The sequence below is a fragment of the Cervus elaphus genome, chromosome 11, assembly GCF_910594005.1.
Source record: "Cervus elaphus chromosome 11, mCerEla1.1, whole genome shotgun sequence".
Taxonomy (NCBI): Eukaryota; Metazoa; Chordata; class Mammalia; order Artiodactyla; family Cervidae; genus Cervus; species Cervus elaphus.
The window spans coordinates 101,536,355-101,557,936 of NC_057825.1; the positions used below are offsets into that span (position 1 = coordinate 101,536,355).

At 45.6% G+C, this 21,582-nt stretch overlaps 1 pseudogene; it reads left to right on the forward strand.

Moving 5' to 3' along the window:
• The first annotated feature begins 694 nt into the window (after positions 1-694).
• LOC122704054 lies at positions 695-1,818 on the forward strand (annotated as a pseudogene).
• Positions 1,819-21,582: the final 19,764 nt, after the last annotated feature.

A 21,582-nucleotide genomic window follows, 5' to 3' on the forward strand; every position in this document is an offset into this window, starting at 1 on the left:
CCATCACTGCTCAAAGGGTCCAGGGCCACCAGCAATTCCTTTGATTCACTTTCTTCTGAAGGTTCCTATTTCATAAAACCCACACTTCACTTATCAGTAATAATGCATTTTGCCTGCTTTGGTTGGCCAAAAACATAACTAAACTAGTAAGCAGAAGTCCTGGTTGATTACTTCTGCAGAAAGTTATCAAAAGAAATCAATGTTTCCATGAAAAATAGGATGTCATTTTAACCAAAAGTGTTACTTGCTCAGTTGTGTCCTACTCTGAGATTCCATGGACTGCAGCCCGCCAGGCTCCTCTGTCCATGGGATTCCCCAGGCAAGAATACTGGGTAGCCATTCCCTTCTCCAAGGGGATCTTCCCCACCCAGGAATCAAACCTGGGTCTCCTGCACTGCAGGCAGACTCCGCTGTCTGAGCCACCAGGGAAAAGTTAACCAAAAGTAATGTCACTAAAAGGTTTAGTTAAGGGTTAACTATATATTTCATATTTGGAAACAGCGTTTATAACTTACAAAAATTGTCCTTCAACCATATACTACCTTCTGGAATCCTTTTGAGATCCAGGGACCTTGAACTTGGAATTACTGTATCTGGTGGTCTCTAAGATTCTAACATTCCATGATATTTAGCTTCACATATTCTGGCTGCCAAGGGGGAGGATATATATTAAGAACTCTCATCTACTGTCCGGCTGGAAAGATGGCGTCCCGCAAAGAAGGCACCGGCTCATCCGCCACCTCTTCCAGCTCTACCACCGGCGCTGCAGGCAAAGGCAAAGGCAAAGGAGGATCCAGAGATTCAGCCGTGAAGCAAGTGCAGATAGATGGCTTGGTGGTATTAAAGATTATCAAACATTACCAGGAAGAAGGACAAGGAACTGAGGTGGTTCAAGGAGTGCTTTTGGGCCTTGTTGTAGAAGATCAACTTGAGATTACCAACTGCTTTCCTTTCCCTCAGCACAACTGAAGATGATGCTGACTTTGATGAAGTCCAGTATCAGATGGAGATGATGCGGAGCCTTTGCCATGTGAACATCGACCACCTCCACGTGGGCTGGTACCAGTCCACGTACTACGGCTCATTCGTCACCTGGGCCCTTCTGGATTCTCAGTTCAGTTACCAGCATGCCATTGAAGAGTCTGTCGTTCTCATTTACGAGCCCATAAAAACTGCCCAAGGGTCTCTCTCACTAAAGGCATACAGACTGACTCCTAAATTGATGGAAGTTTGTAAAGAAAAGGATTTTTCTCCTGAAACATTGAAAAAGGGAAATATCACCTTTGAGCACATGTTTGAAGAAGTGCCGATTGTAATTAAAAATTCACATCTGATCAACGTTCTAATGTGGGAGCTAGAGAAGAAGTCAGCTGTAGCAGACAAACATGAATTGCTCAGTCTTGCTAGCAGCAATCACTTGGGGAAGACACTCCAGTTGCTGATGGACAGAGTGGATGAGATGAGCCAAGATATAGTTAAATATAACACACACATGAGGAACACAAGTGAACATGCAGCGCCAGAGCCGAGGAGAACCCCCACTCCCTGAGGAGGATCTGTCCAAACTCTTCAAACCACACCAGCCCCCTGCCAGGATGGATTCTCTGCTCATTGCAAGCCAGATTAACACTTACTGCCAGAACATCAAGGAGTTCACTGCCCAGAACTTAGGCAAACTCTTCATGGCCCAGGCTCTTCAAGAATACAACAACTAAGAAGAAGACGTTTCCAGAAAAGGACGTTAACATAGACTCTTGAGATCACACTGGGGCAACTCTCAGAAGAAGCACATTTGAATATTGGAAAGTCTTTCTAGCAATTAATAAAATAAAAATAAACCAAAAAAAAAAAAAAAGAACTCTCATCTACTACCAGTGAGAATATAATTTGGTACAATATTTGTGAAGACCAATTTTGCAATACATTTTAAAATCCTTAAATGGGTGAAGAAGTTCTAGTTCTGACAACGGTGGATGGAGTAGCTCCTTCCTACTAGACCAAACCTCCTGAAGATAACAAGTAAAAACTCGAAACAAAATATTTTAGAGAGGAACGATGTGAAAGCATTGGAGAGCAACCAGAAGCAGGCAGAAACCGAAGCGGACTTTAACCTTTGAAAAAAGGAACCACACAGGATGAGACCTATGTTTAGTCAGTTTTCGGATGAGGGCACTCCTCAGCCTGCCAGACAGAAAGCTGCAATCTTAACTGTTTGAAGTGTCAGAGGACAGAGTTCATTCAGGGCTGTCAGAGTGGCCGAAAATCGATGAGTTAAATCCGGAAAGAAGATAAAAATTTTAAAAACTGAATTAGAGATTTCAAAAGCTGAGAGAGACAGAATGTGGAGTTTGAATCTTGCCAACTTTTCCAGGAGAGATTTCATAAACACCTTGAATATTTTATTGATATCCAGAGAAGAAGGAGGGGAGACGATCAAAGATTATGTCCCAAGACCGAAGATATTTCCCTCAGATTAAGCAAACTATCAAAAACAGACCCGTTTTAAAGATTAAAAATCAACCAACACAATACTGTAAAGCAATTATCCTTCAATTAAAAAAAAAAAGTCAAAATCAAGTTTCCACAACTTCAAGTTGATAGCCATAATTACCTGCCTGCTATCGTCAAAGACAGACAAAAGATACAGAATCTCTAAACCCACTGTTCACAAAAAAATACAATAAAAAATTTCTAGATATGCAAAGATACAGAAAAATGTGACACACACTCAAGAAAAAAAATCAGAAACAGAACTCTAAGGTAACCTAAATGTTGGAATCAGCAGATAAGAAATTTACAGTAGCTATTCTAAATATATTTGAGGAATTAAAGGAAAACAGTGCCATGATGGGCTTCCCAGGTGGCTCAGTGGTTAAAAAAAAAAAAAAGTCTGTCAATGCAGGAGACTCGGGTTTGATCCCTGGGTTGGGAAGATTTCCTGAAGAAGGAAATGACAAGCCACTTCAGTATTCCTTCCTGGGAAATCCCATAGTTAGGGGAGCCTGGCAGGCCACAGTCCATGGGGTCACAAAGGTCAGATATGACTTAGTGACGAAACACCACCACCACTGCGGTAGAGAATCTCAGCAGAACAATGGAAACAATTCTTTAAAAAGACCCAAATGGAAGTTGCAGAACTGACAAGACTCAGAAATGAAAAATTCAGTGGATACCCCTAACAGAAAAATGGGTAAGTAAACTAGAAGACAGGCCAATACAAATAAGCCAATCTTTTTTTTTTTTTTTTTGTAGATGGGCTTTAATTGCCCTGTAAGCTGCCTTCAAAAAGATTATGCCATAGGAACCGAGCAATGTGATCTATGATAAATCTAAAGTAAAAAGAGCTCTTTTAGAAAGAAATTGAGAACTTCCCTGGCAGTCCCATGTTTAAGACACTGAACTCCTAAGATAGCGGTCATGGATTCGATTCCTGGTTGGGGAACTAAGATCCCACATGCTGCATGGTGTGGCTATGAAATAGAAGTGTGTGGTCAAAAAGCATTCTCTCATGGTTTAATTGATGATATCTTTACTCAAATAAGTCAATCTTAAAAACATAATACAAAACAAATTTTTTAAAATGAAAGAGCTTCAGTGACTTTTGGTACAGTATCAAGCTTTCTAATATAAGTGTAATTGGAATCTCAGAGAGGAAGAGAGGGAAAATGAGCAGGAAAAGTATTTGAAAAATATGGCTGAAAATGTCCTAAACCTGATGGAAAACTTCTAAACTCAAGAATCTTAATAAACTCCAGAGAAGATAAATATATACACTCACCACAGAAAGGTATGTCATAGTTAAACTGCTGAAAAATAAAAAGTCTTAACCAGCCAGAGAAGAAAATGACACATATACAAGGACCAATGACATGAATCACATCTGAGTTTTTATCAGAAGCAATGAAGCAAGAGATCATGAGATGATAAGATAATGAAATGATTAGCGCTAAAGTTCCACATCCAGTAAGATACGTTCTTCAAAAAATTCAGGAAACAGACATTTTTAGTTAGCTGAAGCTGAGCGACTTCTTCATCAGGAAATGTGAAAGGAAGTTATTCAGATTGATGAGAAATGACACTCATCAGGAGGAAACTTGGGTCTTCAACACGGGGAAAAGATACCAAAAATGGTAAATCTGTGAGCAAAATAAAAGACTACCTTTTTGTCCTTCTGCAGTTTATTTTAGAGACAGCCAGTAACTGTTTTTGCCATGATATCATACAGCATGAATCTCTGACCAATTGGAATTAGGCCTTATCAACAAGTCTAGAAAATCTTCAAATGAAAATTAAGCAACACATATTTAGGCTTACCATTTATAACTTAAAAGTAAAATTCTGAAGCTGTGAAACCCATGGAAGATCTTTGCAGTCTTGGGGAAGACAAAGATTTCTGAATGTGACAGGGCACACAGGTCCACTCTGGCACCTGGAGTGTGTCTTGGAAAAGAAACCTTGGGCAATGTCAAAACCTTAGAGCTCACTGTCTTAAGTTTTACAGTTAGTTTTTACTAACTGAGGACTCTTCAGGTAGTAAAATGAAATATTTGGTTGCTACCCGTAGGAAAAGGGCTTGGAGTTCAAGATGAACTTAGATATTTAAAAAAATGAAAGTTAATTTTTTTTTTTTTTTGCCCTTCTGACATGCAATTGAGTTATCTGTGCAGTTCTAGAAGATTAAAATGTGAGGAGTAGCCCATGGAGAAGCAGCCTTAGGGAAGAAAGAAGAGGAAACAGTGGCCGGAGACCTCAAGGACTCCCAATCTAGATTCCAGGGTCCCTTTACACTACGGTGAGTCCTGGTAATAAGATGCGCCACACTAAGCTTCAGTGAGCTGTGCTGGCTCAAAGCAAGCTGCTCTCCCTTTGAAATTCACATAGAACCCCTGTGCAGTTTTACCTCTAGAGAAAGGACATTTTCTTATACATATGGCTTCCCTACTGTCTCAGGCAGTAAAGAATATGCCTGCAATGCGGGAGACTTGGGTTCGATCCCTGGGTTGGGAAGATCCCCTGGAGGAAGGTAAGGCCAACCCACTCCAGTGTTCTTGCCTGGAGAATCCCCATGGACAGAGGAGCCTGGGGGGGGGCCACAGTCCACGGGGTCATAGAGAGTCGGACACAACTGAGCGACTAAGCATAGCACACACACACACGTGTGTGCATATGTATATTTATATATATATATATATTTAAATATATATAAATTTTATATTTAAGTTTGAAAGTGAAAGTCGCTTAGCCGTGTTTGACTCTTTGTGACCCCATGGACTATACAGTCCCTGGAATTCTCCAGGCCAGAATATTGAAGTGGGTAGCCTTTCCCTTCTCCAGAGGATCTTCCCAACCCAGGAATTGAATCGGGGTCTCCTGCATTGCAGGCAGATTCTTTACCAATTGAGCTATCAGGGACACCTCATATTTAAGTTTATATGTATTTAATATATAAATTTATGTATGTGTGTCCATGCTAAGTTGCTTCACTATATATATAATGTCAATGTCATTACACATAAATAATATATAAAATGTATATAATATAAATTTTATACAATAAATTATATGTATTATATATATTTAATGTATAATTTTATTTGTTATATAAATATATTTTAATATGTAAATTCTACATTATTTATAAATGTATATTTAATTCAATATACTTATTTATAAATGCAGATTTAATATATAAATTATATATATTTAATTGAAGTGTAGTCCATTTACAATGTATATCAATCTCTACTGTACAGTCAAGTGATACAGCTAAACACATATAGATACTTTTTCATATTCTGTTCCATTATGGTTTATCACAGGCTGTTGAATATACTGTAGGGCCTTGTTGTTTATCCATCCTATGTGTAACAGTTTATATCTGCTAACCCCATGTTCCCAGTCCTTCCCCGAGAAAGGATATTTTCTACACTGACTCAGTACCAACTCGGAGAAACTTGTCTGCATTTTTTTCGAATACTAAAATTTATTGTCATTAATAAATGAAATGCTTATCAGTCCCGTGGGACCCTAAAGGTTTTGAAGCATTCACCTTCCACAGAGTGCAAAACCCTGGAAAAGCTCTGACTTCTGCTTCAGGAGGGGATGGTAGGGTCGTCCTTGTCCCTGTTCTCACCACCCATCCTGAGCATAACCAGCGGGCGACAGACACATCCCAGTGGCCCCAGGGGACCGAGGCTCTTTCATCACTAGAGAATTCTAGAGTCAGGCTGGAACTTGCTTGACCAGCCGTCCTGGCTGCCTTGCGACTGTCCCTGCTCCAGCTTTCAGAGCCCATATCTCAGGAGGTTTCTCAGTCACCCTGCCAGCAGGTCAAGAACTGTCAGTCGGAGGCTGTCCCCTCTCCCCAGGGCAGCAGCTTCCTGTCCTAGAGCCTCTGTTCAAAAGGCTTCTAGGTATGAATGCCCCCCGCCCCCGCCTGCTTCGGCCTTTTCTCCTGGCTTTGAGTTCTGTTCAATGTCATCCACCCCATCCCATGCCTCCTTGGATCTCAGCTACAATCACTCTGTCTGGGCCCTTCTAGGTATCTCCAGCCTGAGGACACCAGGCTAGTTTCCCAGAAGACCCAGAATTTAAGAGTTACTAACCCAGATAATCACAATGGTGTGATCACTCACCTAGAGCCAGACATCCTGGAATGTGAAGTCAGGTGGGCCTTAGAAAGCATCACTATGAACAAAGCTAGTGGAGGTGATGGAATTCCAGTTGAGCTATTTCAAATCCTGAAAGATGATGCTGTGAAAGTGCTGCACTCAATATGTCAGCAAATTTGGAAAACTCAGCAGTGGCCACAGGACTGGAAAAGGTTAGTTTTCATTCCAATCCCTAAGAAAGGCAATGTCAAAGAATGCTCAAACTACCGCACAATTGCACTCATCTCACATGCTAGTAAAGTAATGCTCAAAATTCTCCAAGCCAGGCTTCAGCAATACGTGAACCGAGAACTTCCAGATGTTCAAGCTGGTTTTAGAAAAGGCAGAGGAACCAGAGATCAAATTGCCAATATCCTCTGGATCATCAAAAAAGCAAGAGAGTTCCAGAAAAACATCTATTTCTGCTTTATTGACTATGCCAAAGCCTTTGACTGTGTGGATCACAATAAACTGTGGTAAATTCTGAAAGAGATGGGAATACCAGACCACCTGACCCACCTCTTGAGAAACCTGTATGCAGGTCAAGAAGCAACAGTTAGAATTGGACATGGAACAACAGACTGGTTCCCAATAGGAAAAGGAGTACGTCAAGGCTGTATATTGTCACACTGCTTATTTAACTTATATACAGAGTGCATCATGAGAAATGCCAGGCTGGATGAAGTACAAGCTGGAATCAAGATTGCCGGGAGAAATATCAATAACCTCAGATATGCAGATGACACCACCCTTATGGCAGAAAGTGAAGAGGAACTAAAAAGCCTCTTGATGAAAGTGAAAGAGGAGAGTGAAAAAGTTGGCTTAAAGCTTAACATTCAGAAAACTAAGATCATGGCATCTGGTCCCATCACTTCATGGGAAATAGATGGGGAGACAGTGGAAGCAGTATCAGACTTTATTTTTTGGGGCTCCAAAATCACTTCAGGTGATGATTGCAGCCATGAAATTAAAAGATGCTTATTCCTTGGAAGGAAAGTTATGACCAACCTAGAGAACATATTAAAAAGCAGAGACATTACCTTGCCAACAAAGATCTGTCTGGTCAAGGCTATGGTTTTTCCAGTGGACATGTATGGATGTGAGAGTTGGACTGTGAGGAAAGCTGAGCACCCAAAAATTGATGCTTTTGAACTGTGGTGTTGGAGAAGACTCTTGAGAGTCCCTTGGACTGCAAGGAGATCCAACCAGTCCATCCTAAAGGAGATCAGTCCTGGGTGTTCATTGGAGGGACTGATGCTGAAGCTGAAACTCCAGTACTTTGGCAACCATCATGCGAAGAGTTGACTCATTGGAAAAGATCCTAATGCTGGGAGGGATTGGGGGCAGGAGGAGAAGGGGACAACAGAGGATGAGATGGCTGGATGGCATCACCGACTCGATGGGCATGAGTTTGAGTAAACTCCAGGAGTTGGTGATGGACAGGGAGGCCTGGCATGCTGCGATTCATGGGGTCGCAAGGACTGAGCGACTGAACTGAACTGAACTGAAAAAACTAAGTTATGTGTAAATTTCACAGCTAACCATTCTGATGACAAAGAACATTTACTTGCTCTTGTTGTCTTTAGATCTATGTCATTCAAAATGCTTTAAAGCTGTACAGCACTGGCATCCACTGCCCGCTTCTGAGCCCTCTTACCTGTGAGTAAAGGCCCGAGCCAGGGATTCGCGTCTCTGCTTTATTTCTGGTCCAGAGGAGTCCTAAAGCAATGAAACAGAAAGACAAAACCAAAAGGCCATGAGCAATGTTCGCTGCTCTCCAGCTGAGTCTGTGGGCTCACTGCTGAAGCTGTACCTGTAGCTCTAAGTGGACATGTCCGTCCACTGGCAGGAAGGCTGGTTTGGACTGCAACCTTCATTTACTCATTCATTCAGCAAATACGCATTGTGTGTCAAGGTGCTTTGGAGATGAAACTAAACAAAATCCCTGCCAGCGTTCATTAAGGTCCTGGCCTGTTGTTACTAACACTCGTGCCCACTTCTGTATCTTCTGTGTCCTTCACACAGCAGGGTAAGTGGGAGTCCAGTGAGCAAATTCAAGGCTGAAGGAGAAGCAGAAGTCTTTCTGACCATCACGGGGGACCCTGCCTGGGTCTGAAAATTAAACTGACAAAGATTTAACAGGAGAAAAGCATACACATTTATTTAGTATGCACATTTTACATGATCTGGAAGCCCTCCTAAGGAAATGAAGACCCAAAGCAAAAATTAGACCTGAGTATTTTGTGCTGGGTTTGATGAGGAGTGCCCAGGTGTGGAGCATATGACAGGTGAAGGAACAGAGGTGAGTGTAGTCAACTGGGGGAGAGTGAGCAAGCCCTGTTTGTTAGGACTCCTCCCTTTATCTTCTGAGATGAGGATGATCTCCCAGGTAAAGGGAGGGTGCCTCTCACAGGAGGATTTTACCATCTGTCTCAGGGAAGGAGTACAAGTGGAGGTAGAAAACGGCAGCTGCGATTTTCCCAAGTCCCTTCAGTTTAAAATACTCGATACGCCCAGGTACCATATATTTTTGGGTAGTATATTCTGAATCTCATCATGGCTCTGGCAATAATGATGTCATCCTAGATAATCAAAGAGCCTATTGTTGGGCAACAGGGAACTAGGGGCAAAAATGAGTCAAACCCATGCCATCCCTCATCACCACCCCTCCCCCAATGCACTCCCAGCACGCCCCTCGCTGACCAGCAGCCAGAGCCTTGATGCCAGGACTAGGTTTCCCAGATACATCAAGACATCTGTCAGATGGCACTAAAATGAATCCTCAAGTCCTCCATTTATTCAACACAGTAGACAATCCTTGTGGGCCTCCCTGCTGGCTCAGTGGTAAAGAATCCACCTGCCAATGCAGGAGACATGGGTTTGATCCCTGAATCAGGAAGATTCCCTGGAGAAGGGAATGGCAACCCACTCCAGTATTCTTGCCTGGGAAATCCCATGGACAGAGGAGCCTGGTGGGCTGCAGTTCATGGGGTGGCAAAGAGTCAGACACGACTGAGAGACTAAACAACAAAGACAATCCTTGTCTCACAGGTTTTGGGTACCAGTCACAGAATCTGCCTCTGTGAGCTCCATCACAAAGGGCCTGTGTGCTAAGAGGCTGCAGGTTCCATGAATCATGCGGAAACCTGAGTCGCTAGGTTTGGGAATGGGCAGGGGAGAGAACAGGAGTGGCAAAAATAGGCATGAGGCAGGAGTAATGTGGTCCAGGAGGGCACTGCTGAGTTGAATAAGGTAAGCCCCAAAGTCTCAGACAACAGCATCCCAACGACAGAGCTTGGTGGCATATCTCCCACCCCCACCCCCCAGCAAACCCCCAGGCTATGCAGAGAGAGGAGAGGAAGAACCAGCCTCTCACTCTGGTGTGGCATTCAGAGTCACCCGCTCCCCAAGATACCACACAATGGAAGGAAGGGGCACGGCCCCAGAGGGGACTGGGTGCAGCAGGCACGGGTAGCCCTGATACACTGCAGCTCTCTTGACAAGGCTTCGTTGCCTCTTTGTAACCAGGCTTCTCCAAGAACTGCTCAGGGGTACGGGCAGCCTCTAGAGGCTACAACAGTCAAGGAAGCTGAATCTCTTCTCTGTGTGTGCGCGCACTCAGTCATGTCTGCCTCTTTGTGACCCTATGGACTGTAGCCCTCCAGGCTCCTCTGTCCATGGGATTTTCCAGGCATGAATACTGGAGCAAGTTGCCATTTCTTTCTCCAGGGGATCTTCCTGACCCAGAGATTGAACTTGTGTCTCTTGCATCTCCTGCATTGACAGGCAGGTTCTTTACCAACTGAGCCATCTGGGAAGCCCTGTATCTCTAGAGTCTCCAAAAAAGAATGAGGGTTTGTCTGGAGCCCAGTGAGATGGATTTGGGGTGCCTGGCCTCCAACACTGTCAGAGAATACATTTGTGTTGTTTTAAGTCACCCAGGGTGTTTACAGCAGCCAGAGGAAACAAAAACATCTTACATGACAAGCAGGAAGATAGAGAGAGACCAAGGGGCTCACGTGTCACATCCCAGGAATCCAGACCTTGCCTCCTGCTGGGCAGCATCCTCCTGGAGTCCCAACCCAGGACAAGTCCCTAAGAGGGAGGGTGCCCTGGGGCTCAGCAGAGCCCTGGGAAAAGCAGTGGTCCTTCATCAGCTCCAAGAGGGCTGCTCACCAACCCTCAGCCTCCAGCACACGGGGCATTTTATGACTGTTCTGTACCCACTGATACGCCTGCCAGGGCACCAAGTGGAAACGGTCTAAGAGCTCTTGGGGCTGATCCAGGTGTCTCCACAGTCTCCATGAGCCTGAACTGGTGCATCCACTGCATGAACAAGTGCATACTGGAAACATCCAGATCGGATTAGGAGTTGCTGCAGACTCAGAAGGCAGAGGATGGTGAGGGTCCTCAGAGCAGCTGCTGTTGCTCAAGGCATTTTGATCACCTAGCATCAGGCATGCTGGCTTTCACGATATCTTCTGAAAGATGCACACACAAGTGCAGGTGGGAACGAAACGTTTCCTGCTGCTCATTTCATCCCAGCCTCAGCCCAAACGTATTTATATCTCAAGATTTCTCAGCACAATGGGGTGTGAAGCAGGGGGAGGGAGATGCTCTAGCCACAATGTGGGGGAGGGTGATTTGGTCCACGCTCCTGTTTACTGGAATGGTTTTCTACTAACACAGAAAAAAAAACTTCTGAAATAAAGGAGGACTGCAAATGTTTGTTTCCTTTTGCCTTTTTGGTTACAGCAGTAAAAACTGTCCTTCAAAATAGTCCCCAAAGACATCAGAGCTGGACAGTGACGAATGGGGAACAGATGTTTCTGGGCTGTCAGAATGGCAGCTTCCTCCTCGACACGTGGGCTCTGGGATGCAGGGAATGGGTCACTGTCCGGCCTTGGCGGCCAGACAGACCAGGCCTGGCAGGCCAGGGCTCCGGTTCCAAGGGTGAGCGGGACGGCGGGCCAGCCTTCCCCTGTCAAGTTGGGCAACTCAGGGCTTTTAACTGCCTTGGGGATGAGGGCGTGCGCCTTGAATGAGGAACTGGGACCGGCCCTGACTTCCCAGCAGGCGTGCAGCTCAGTTTACAAAGATCTGGTTCCCCAAGGCCTGGGAGGCAGGGGCCAGAGGAGGATCTGCTTTTCTCAGGGACCTGGGAGCTAGCGCTGCAATTCTGTGCCACCCACTTTCCCACATCACTTCACTTGCCCACTTCCCTCTCCCCAGAAACCTCACACGGCCAGCGCCTGGGGATGGCAGATGGGAGTGGGCCCGGGGTAATGGCCAGGCAGCCTGTTCCTCTCAGAGGTCCCCACCCCATCCAGTCTCTGGTCTCCAGTGGCAGCAGCCTCCCAACAGGTCACCCCATGGTTCTCCTCCAACGACCTCAGTGCTTGCTCCGTGGGCTCCTACTGTCAGTGTCCACAGGGTGTTCAAAGGTCCTGAGGGGCTGGAGGGTCCAAAAGAATGCAGTGGAATGGACATAACCATGCCAAATCTGGTCCTGGAGACATGGGGGCCCTGCTACATGCCCTAAGGCTCCCCCACATGCAGAGCCCCTCCCCCGCCCAGCAGGAAGCAGAAGCAGGGGTTGAGGTCACCCCACATCCTTCTGTCCCGCCACACTCACAACATCACGTGCATTGCACACCAGGGCCGAACTTCCACTCCTGTAAGGAACCCCCGAGACCTACCATGGGGCAGGTTTTAGATGCCAGGGCTTAGGTGGGAGGCAGCGTCTGGAGTCCAGCTCCTAGGGTTCAAACCCCAGGTCCAGACTCATCATCCCCCAAGGGCCTGGGCATTTCATAACCTCTGCGTGCCTCAGTTTCCCCGTCCTTAAATGGTGAGTTTAATACTTTCCAGAGGAGCTGCTTGTGACTATTACATGTCAAGTACCGGTGCTGGCCTGATACGCGGGAACACTACTTATAAGAGGCTCAGAAAGCTGAGCACCTGGCCTCATGGATGGACCCAGGTGGTCGTGCGGCCTGTCTAGCCATGGACCACCCCCATCAGCTTTCAGTGAGTTCGCAGTGCGCATGCGCGGGTCCTGCGGGCCACGCTCTGCGCATGCGCACCGGCTGGAGCCCGGAGCGCTGCTGGGAACAGCATCATGGCACGGAGGATGCGGAGCAGAGGGCAGGGGTACGAGGGGGCAGCTGGAGCCCAGTTCACTCTTGCAAAGCACTTCCTGAACTGCACATTCAGTTACCACAAAATGAGTCAAGGTCCCTTTCAAGTGGCTTATTGAGCTTCCCTCTGATCTGGTGCAGCCTCCCCAGGATGGACGGGCCACAGGCTTTCCTGGTGAGCTGTCAGGCCCCGCTCGGAAACCCCTCGACTGGGCACACTGCTTCACTTCTCCCCCACATCAAACCCACAGTCTGGCCTGGTTCCCATTTTACAGATGAGGAAACTGAGGCTCAGAGAGGTTGGGATCACACAGCTAGTCAGGGTCAGGGCTGGGATTTGATCTTATGTCTGTCTGGCTCTTACCTGCTAGCTCTTTTGCCTGGCTCAGTGCAGTGAGCCAAGGCCGTGTTCACCTTACCTGCCTGGGTCAGATAGAGGTCTGGAAACTCTCACTGGTAAAATGGAGACACTGGGGAGGTGAGACTGTGGAAATGGAAGGATTAGAACCCCTTTTCTCACTTCCCAGGAGGAAATAGGGCCCCACTGATGGGGTGGTATCTCCTGTGGACAGATTTCTCATAAGAACGGAGTCAATTTGCCTATAAAATATCCGGGGGAATGCCCTATGAGTCAAGTACTTAGGATTCTGAACCTCCCCTGCAGGGGGCCTGGATTTGATCCCTGGTCCAAGAACTAAGATCCCACAAGCTGCCTGGTGTTACCAAAAAAAGTCTCCCCTGAAACACCAAGATTCCATGGTTGAGGGAGACAGCCACAAAAGCTTTCTCTGAAACCTGTCTTCAGGACCAGGCACCTGCCTGGGTGGAGGGGGCCTTAGCTGTGAAAGCCCTTCATCCTGGGGTGGGGAGTGCTGAGGGAGGGAGGATGGGCCCCAAGGCCAGTGTAGGTCCTGCCCCAGGGAGAGGTCCTTTTGGGTCTCTGGGAAAGAGGGAGGGCTTCTCAGTGGTAGTCAGGGGAATAAGAGAGAAAAAAGGAAGCAGGTGCATTTGAAACACAAAGACAGCCTGTGGAAAACCCACACCAGCCAAGAGGGTCTGAATTGTGCTGCTGCTGACTTGGTTGTTTGTTTTCGCTTTTGTACTTGTTTTGATTCAGTTTAGGAGTTTTCTTAGTAATCACCACTAGGAAAGTCAGGTGGCCACACAAATGGAAAAGAAAAAGAGAGAGAGAGAGAGAAACAAAACTGGGTGATAACAACAGACGACAAATCTAAGGACGTTTTCATGGACCTCGCCCATCTTTTTGAGATGGAAAAGAGCCTGAGCCGAAAGTCACACTTTTTTTCCCTGATTCCCTTTGTCTTTTTTAAAAAGCAACTTTCACTTACGGAAATTATTCACAGTACCCTTGTAAAATGTATACACTATAAATAAGGCTCAGGAACACCTTGACCACTGCCCTATGGATGGGACCTCCCAGTCGACCCCTGCACCCTGAATGCTGGAGGGCTCTGTGGACTGGATAAGGCCTTGTAGTCCCCTCATTATTTACTGCTTCGTTTTTAGGAGTAGGCTCAATGCTGGTGACTAAAGCACATGCTTAAAGAAGCATGGTTTTCTCTCTTTGCTTTGGAGATATTTGTATTCATAAAGCATGTTTTAAAAATACTGTCATTCATTATGGACTCTTAAACTGACCACTATATTTCATGTCTGGCAGTTAACATGCATCAAGGATCGAAATGGGAGCAAACATCAAATAAATTACTTAAACATGAAAAAAAAAAAAAAGGCATGTTCTGTAAGTCAAATTGCAAAGTTTGCCACAGTGCCCTGCTCCTCAGAAGGACCTTGAAAGGTCTGAATTGCCCCTAAACTCTTCCTCCGAACAGTACCTAAGCCTTCTGTTTGAAGCTCTTTCAGATACCCCACCCCGCACCCCCCATGCTCCAAGCCTGCACTGGCCACCTTTCTCATATCTATTTCAGAGATCCCTGGGTCAGTAAGATCCCCTGGAGGAGTAAATGGCCACCCACTCCAGTATTCGTGCCTGGAATGTCACATGGACAGAGGAGCCTGGCAGACTACAGTCCACGGGGTCATGAAGAGTCGGACACGACCAAAGCAACTGAGCATGCATGCACACACCAAGATCATCTCAGAACTAAGAGTCTTGCCCCAAACTACCCTCCCTTGTTGGTTTCTCCAGAATAGCAGCAACTCCTGACCTCAACTCCTATCTTCTCACTGAGATTTCAGGAGATGATGACCTCCTGGGGGTGAATGTCCCGTACGCAGACTCCCATCAGAGTCCCTGGGTTTCCTGACTAAAGCTGCTCCTTCATGAAGCTCTGAGCCTGTGTTCTTATGGAGATTTTCCATCTAGTGTCTCAATGCAGGAGCGCAGGAGACTTGTGAGGCTCTGGAACATTCTAGAAGACCATACACACCAGATCTTCAAGCAGCTGGTTGTAGAAATGGAGGAAGGAGATGCACCAACTCTCACCCCTGTCCTCACATCCTCCAAGTTGAGCTCATCCACACGGGGTCATGAGGAGACACAGCATCCAGAGTCCCTGGTTGGACTCCACTGTTGCTCTGACAATAGAGCAGATATATTGTGTGAGTGGTAGCAGCTGAGGTGGGTACACAGCCTTCCCAGAGGATACTGTGTGGACATGCTGTCCGCATGGAGGGCTGTCCACAAGGGTCAGGACAGAATGCCAGACTTTAAGAACTGCTTTCCCTTCCATGATTTCTAGCACATTGAAGACCCTCAGAAGTCTTGCGGTAGTGGAAATAGTTCAGTTCTGTAACTCAAGTTTTCCCAAACTTACTAGCTCAGAGAACTCGTTTCTGGCAAAATGCCTGTTGCTGTCTCCCAGCAGAACACACGCTGAGACCTGCTGGTCCAGGCATCTGGGGAGAGTAATGATGTTGGTCACAGGGCTTCTTAAGCAGTTGACAATTTGTGCTGCCGGACTGCAAGGGCCTTGACACCCAGCCTTTTTTCTGATAGTTTAGACGGACCCAGTGTCTGAAACCCTAGGGTGTTTTAATGATGGCTTGAGTTTAAAAGAATGGGATCTCAAACTGTGGCCCCTGTGATCCCTGGTCCAGGAAGATGCGGCAGAGCATCCAAGCTCATGTACCACAGTTACCAAGTCCAAGCTCTAGAGCCCGCAAGCTGCACTTCTGAGGCCTCGAGCCTGGAGCCCGGGCTCCATAAGAGAGGCCTCTGCAGTGAGAGGCCCACGCACTACAACTGCAGAAAGCCCGCATGCAGCAGTGAAGACCAAAATAAAGTAAAAAAAGACCCCGTGTGCGTAGACCCTCTGCCACCTCACAGAAAACTCAGCACATCCTGTTAAGTGTGCCCAGTGTGTATTAAAAGCTCAGCAACTATGGTTTCCACACAGGGATCCTTCAGGGGACTTATTATACGTGGTGTGTTGGCGTTATCTGGGCAAGACAAAAGCCCCATTCTTCCCTGGTCGGATGTTAGGTGCTAATAATTCGGGTCACCTCCTGAGGGTGATCCTTAGCCTGGTTCTCAAATGTGGGCATCAATCATGTCACAGGTAAACAGGGCTCATGAGCTACTCCATGTATAAACCAAAAGACCACCTGGGAAGTGGATTGTCCTGGAAGTGTAACTGGAGATGAGTAGTGGGCAGAAGCACGGTGTGACCATCTTTGATGCTGGCATTCTTGATGGGACATCTCCGATTCTGGAGGGCAAATGAGCAGAGCTGCTCTGTGTCACCCAGTGAGGTCTGCCTGGAGACATGTTGGTGTTTACCTGCCACATCCTTTCATTTTTTTTTACACTCAATCGCCTTGTATATTTAATGCGGAAATTTGCTGAAGTGGTTACCAAGCCACGGGGAATAGGAAGGCACGAGGGAGCCACTTTCTGACCCTGAGGCTAGCAAAGTTGCCTTCTTAACCAAACCTGTGCTGGGTTACGACGTTATTTGCACTTAGAGCATTAAGCCTTGAAGCTAAAATTGTAGCAGGAGCTAATTGGAGTTACAGGCAGCCTGCTCTGCAACGAATTTAGGATGTTTACTCAACGATGGATGAGAACTTTCAGGGAAAGAAGGATTTTCCCCTCCATCTTTCCACAATACAATGTCAGTCCACAGTGATCAAGGTCCTGATCTGGGGGTGAGCGTGCAGAGCCTTTTTAAAAGTCTTCAAGGGCAAGAAGAACAGATCCTGTATCTGAGCTTCATAATTTTGCTCTCGAATAGGCGGGAAAAAAGTAGAAATAGTGACAGATTTTATTTTCTTGGGCTCCAAAATCACTGTGGACAGTGATTTTCGCAGCCACGAAAATAAAAGACACTTGTTTCTTGGAAGGAAAGCTGAGACAAACCTAGACAGGATATTCAAAAGCAGAGACATCACTTTGCCAACAAAGGTCCATATAGCCAAAGCTATGGTTTTTCCAGTAGTCATATATGGATCTGAGAGTTGGACCATAAAAAAGGCTGAGCACCAAAGAACTGATGCTTTTGAATTGTGCTGGAGAAGACTCTTGAGAATCCCTTGGACAGCAAGATCAAACCATTCAACCTGCAAGGAAATCAACCCTGAATATTCATTGCAAGGACAGATGCTGAAGCTCCAATACTTTGGCCACCTGACGCAAAGAGCCAACTCACTGGAAAAGACCCTGATGCTGGGAAAGATTGAGAACAGGAGGAGAAGGGGACGACAGAGGATGAGATGGTTGGATGGCATCAGTGACTCAAGGGACATGAGTTTGAGCACACTCTGGGAGATGGTGAAGGATGGGGGAGCAGAGAAGCCTGACCCTGTCCTTGTACTACAGACCCTGGGTTCTCAAAGAGTCGACACACCTGAGTGACTGAAGAACAACAAGAACTAAGAAGCAATTGGATGAGACGTCAGCGGGGCTAGGGTTTACAGTGGGGCTGAAGGACTGCATTGCTGTGCCCGAGTTTGGGCAAAGCTGTATTAAGTGCCACTCACACATGTAGGAGACATGGGTTGGGTAGATCCCCTGGAGAAGGAAATGTAAACCCACTCCTGTATTCTTGCCTGGGAAATCTCGTGGACAGAGGAGCCTGGTGGGCTACAGTCCATGGGGTCACAGAAGAGTCAGACCTGACTGAACAACTAAAACAGCAACAGCATCACGGGCCTGATGTTGAATCAGGAGCATCTGGCCGCTGTGCCGCTGCATGAGGGACTCAGGATCCCCAGCAGAGGCCCCCACGCCCCTGCCAAGGGTTTGTCTTCAGGTTCTTGGAACTGATTCCTGATGACTCCGGAAAAGGGAGGCCTCCCATTTCCAAAGTTCCCACTCCTCCCTCCTGTGATAAGACAGAGAAAGAAGAGCCGCAGGTTTCTGTCAGTCCAGGCAGAACAAGACCTCTGATCCCACAGAGTAAGGGAAAGACATTGGTCCTCAGAGAGGAGCCTCTTTCCAGAAGGGGGTTCCTTACAATGCGGCTCTCGCAGCATCCATCCTACACTTGGACCCAGAGGCAAGGACAAGAGCAAACCCTAAAGTGGTCAGAAGCATTAATCTCCTGTGCTCTGGTCCGGTTGTGCGTGCACGTGTGAATGTTAAGTTGCGTCAGTCATGTCTGACTCTTTGCAACCTCATGGACTGTAGCCCACCGGGCTCCTCTGTCCATGGGGCAACCATGGGGTTGCCATGCCCTCTTCCAAGGGATCTTCTCCAACAGGGATGGAACCTGCATCTCTTACATCTCCTGCATTGGCAGGTGGGTTCTTTACCACTAGCGCCACCGGGGAAGCCCCTGGTCCTGCTGGTCTTTAGTGATGTGACTTTGCTTTGGGCCTGATGGTGGGTGAAAAGTTGGGGACAATAATACCAACCACATAAGGTTGTTTTCATAAATGAATTTCACGTTTTTAAACAGTTTGGTTAGAAACACCCACTCTGAGTATCAGCTTTGCTGCTTCCTAACTGGGTCATTGGGGACAAAGTCATTTGCCCACTCTGAGTCTTCATTTCTCTAGCCTAAAATGGGGAGAAATGGGCTATGAAAGAGTGGAGGGGTGTGCTTTTCAGAACAAGTATGTTTCATGGTTTTCAATAACTGTTAGATTCATGTCTCCATTTGATGGAAAGATGTGTTTCTCCTTGAATTTAGGGAGGAATCAGAGGAGATTGTGGTTTATGCTGAAGTTACAAACACTGGCCTAACTCCAGCTAAAAGTCTTTCTGTTTTTACAAGCACTGGAGGGGGATCCAAATGGCACCCCAAAATGTGACTCTTAAAGGATTTGAAACTTTTGCCCCATTTGAACCCTGTCATTTCACAACCTTTTCTTTGAGAGAGGCCTGACTTCCCAGTACTCATGTTTGTTTGTTTTGTCATCTAAACCAGTGTGGCACGACAGATGTAAAGTAGAACTATTTTTTTCCCCCCAGTAAACTCTAGAATTTTCCTGTTTGAACTCAATATAAAAAAGAGTTAGCCTCCCCCCCTCAAGTTTGGGACATTCGGGAGCCCTTTTTCCTAACAGAGGTTTAGGAGAGGAGAGTCAGATGTGACCAGTAGTTGTAATGATGAATCGTTGGGGAAGATTTATTACCAGGGGAAGGAATAGTTTTGAATCTACTTTTCTTGGTGCACACAACAAGTATTTATGTAATTTTGCAAAGCACTTTTGAGATAGAAACACACATGTGCACATACACAGGAACTATATTTAGTAACACTACCCATGCAGTCTTGGCCTTAAAAACTCCTGTTTCATCATCTGGCTGGAGAGCCAGCAGCCTGCGCTTTACTAGGAGCCCAGAGACAAAGAGCCTTAAAAATACTAGAATCAACCAATCAGCCAGAACATGGACAGCAAGCACCATGACAACTAAATTAGTTTCAAGGTGATGCATCTTAAAGCAGCACACAGTTTTTTCCAATTTCAGTAGTTTGAAATGAAAACAGTGCAAATCAACTAATTTACAAAACCAAAACCAATTCACAAACATAGACAACAAACTTATGGTTACCAAGGGGGAAAGGGGAGGGAAAGGGATAAATTAAGAGTATGGGACGGATAGATACATTAATACAATCCGGTATATAAATGACCGGGCTTCCCCGGTAGCTCAGTGGTAAAGAGTCTGCCTGCCAATGCAGGAGACAGGGCTTTGATCCCTGGGTCGGGAGAATCCCCTGGAGGAGGAAATGGTGACCCCCTACAGTGTTCTTCACTGGGAAATCCCATGGACAGAGGAGCCCGGCAGACTGCAGTCCATGGGGCTGCAAAAGAGTCGGACACGACTTGGTGACTGAGACAACACCAAAAATGAACAAAACAGATAAACCACAAGGACTTACTGTATAGCACATGGAATTATAGTCAATATCGTGTAATAACCTGTGATGGGAAAGAATCTGAAGCTGTCCATCTGAAACTAACACAGTATTAGAAATCAACTATAGTTTAATAAATTTTTAAAAAATTTAAGAAAATAAATAAATAGTTTGAAATGAATCAAGGAAGGGGGAAGACGGTATTAACCACAGCAACTGAATTTCTGAAAAATATTTTATTTACAAATAAAGTCTTACACATGAATCTTCAGACTTACCAGTCCCAACAACATTGCACTGACTGATACCCCTGTCAACTAGAAAGATCAGAAAGGGAAGGAGAAGGTTCCATTCTGTAGTATTTACAGGTATCTGCCTTTGTTTTATTTGAGACAGTGGTGATTCACAGAGCTATTGCAGTGTGTGAAACAGTCTGCTGGTGATGCCAGCTCAGATCTTCCAGAACTAAACCTATGATGAATTCCAGGGGACCAAAACCTCTTTATGATTTCTGCAGAGCATACTCATATCTGTGTGTGTTCATGACATTTACAGATGTGAGGTGCCTGGGGAACAGGAAGGGGGTGCTTTATAAGGACAGATAAGCTCTGATTAGGAGTATGAAGTCATTCATCAGATAAAAATATAACACCTGGGCTTTAGCCCATTCCTTATGCTGAAAGAAAAGGAGCTGAGGATGAACCGAACCCAGAGCCTTAAGTATTGATTTTTCACAGGCTGCCTCTCTTAACACATTTTGTGGTTTGTTTCAACCCCATCTTTTAAATTGGTGGGAATGTAGATTGGTGCAGCCACTGTAGAAATCAGCATGCAGGTTTCTTAAAAAACAAATAAAACTAGAAGTAACATATGACTCAACAATTCTACTCCTAGGTATACATCAACAGAAACCCAAAACACTAACTCAGAAAGGTGCATGGACCCAACATTCATGGCAGCACTATTTCAATAGCCAAGATATGGAAACAATCTAAGCGCCCATCAGCAGATGAATAGATAAAAAGATGGTACTTGTATACAGGGCAATACTACTCATTCTCTTTTTCTAAAAAACGAATAAAATTCTTCAAATTGCAATAACATGTATGGACCTAGAGGGCATTATGTTTAGTGAAATAAGTCAGGCAGAGAAAGACACTTTGTGATATCACTTACATGTGGAATCTAAAAATACAGATATATCATCAAATATGCAGATGACACCACTCTAATGGCAGAAAGTGAAGAGGGACTAAAAAGCCTCTAGATGAGGGTAAAAGAGGAGTGAAAAAATTGGCTTACAATTCAGTATTCAAAAAACTAAGATCATGACATCCAGTCCCTTTATTTCATGGGAAATAGAAGGGGAAAAAGTGGAAGCAGTGACAGATTTTATTTTCTTGGGTTCTGAAATCACTGTGGACAGTGACTCTAGCCATGAAATTAAAAGACACTTTCTCCTTGGAAGAAAAGCTATGACAAACCTAGACAGTATATTAAAAA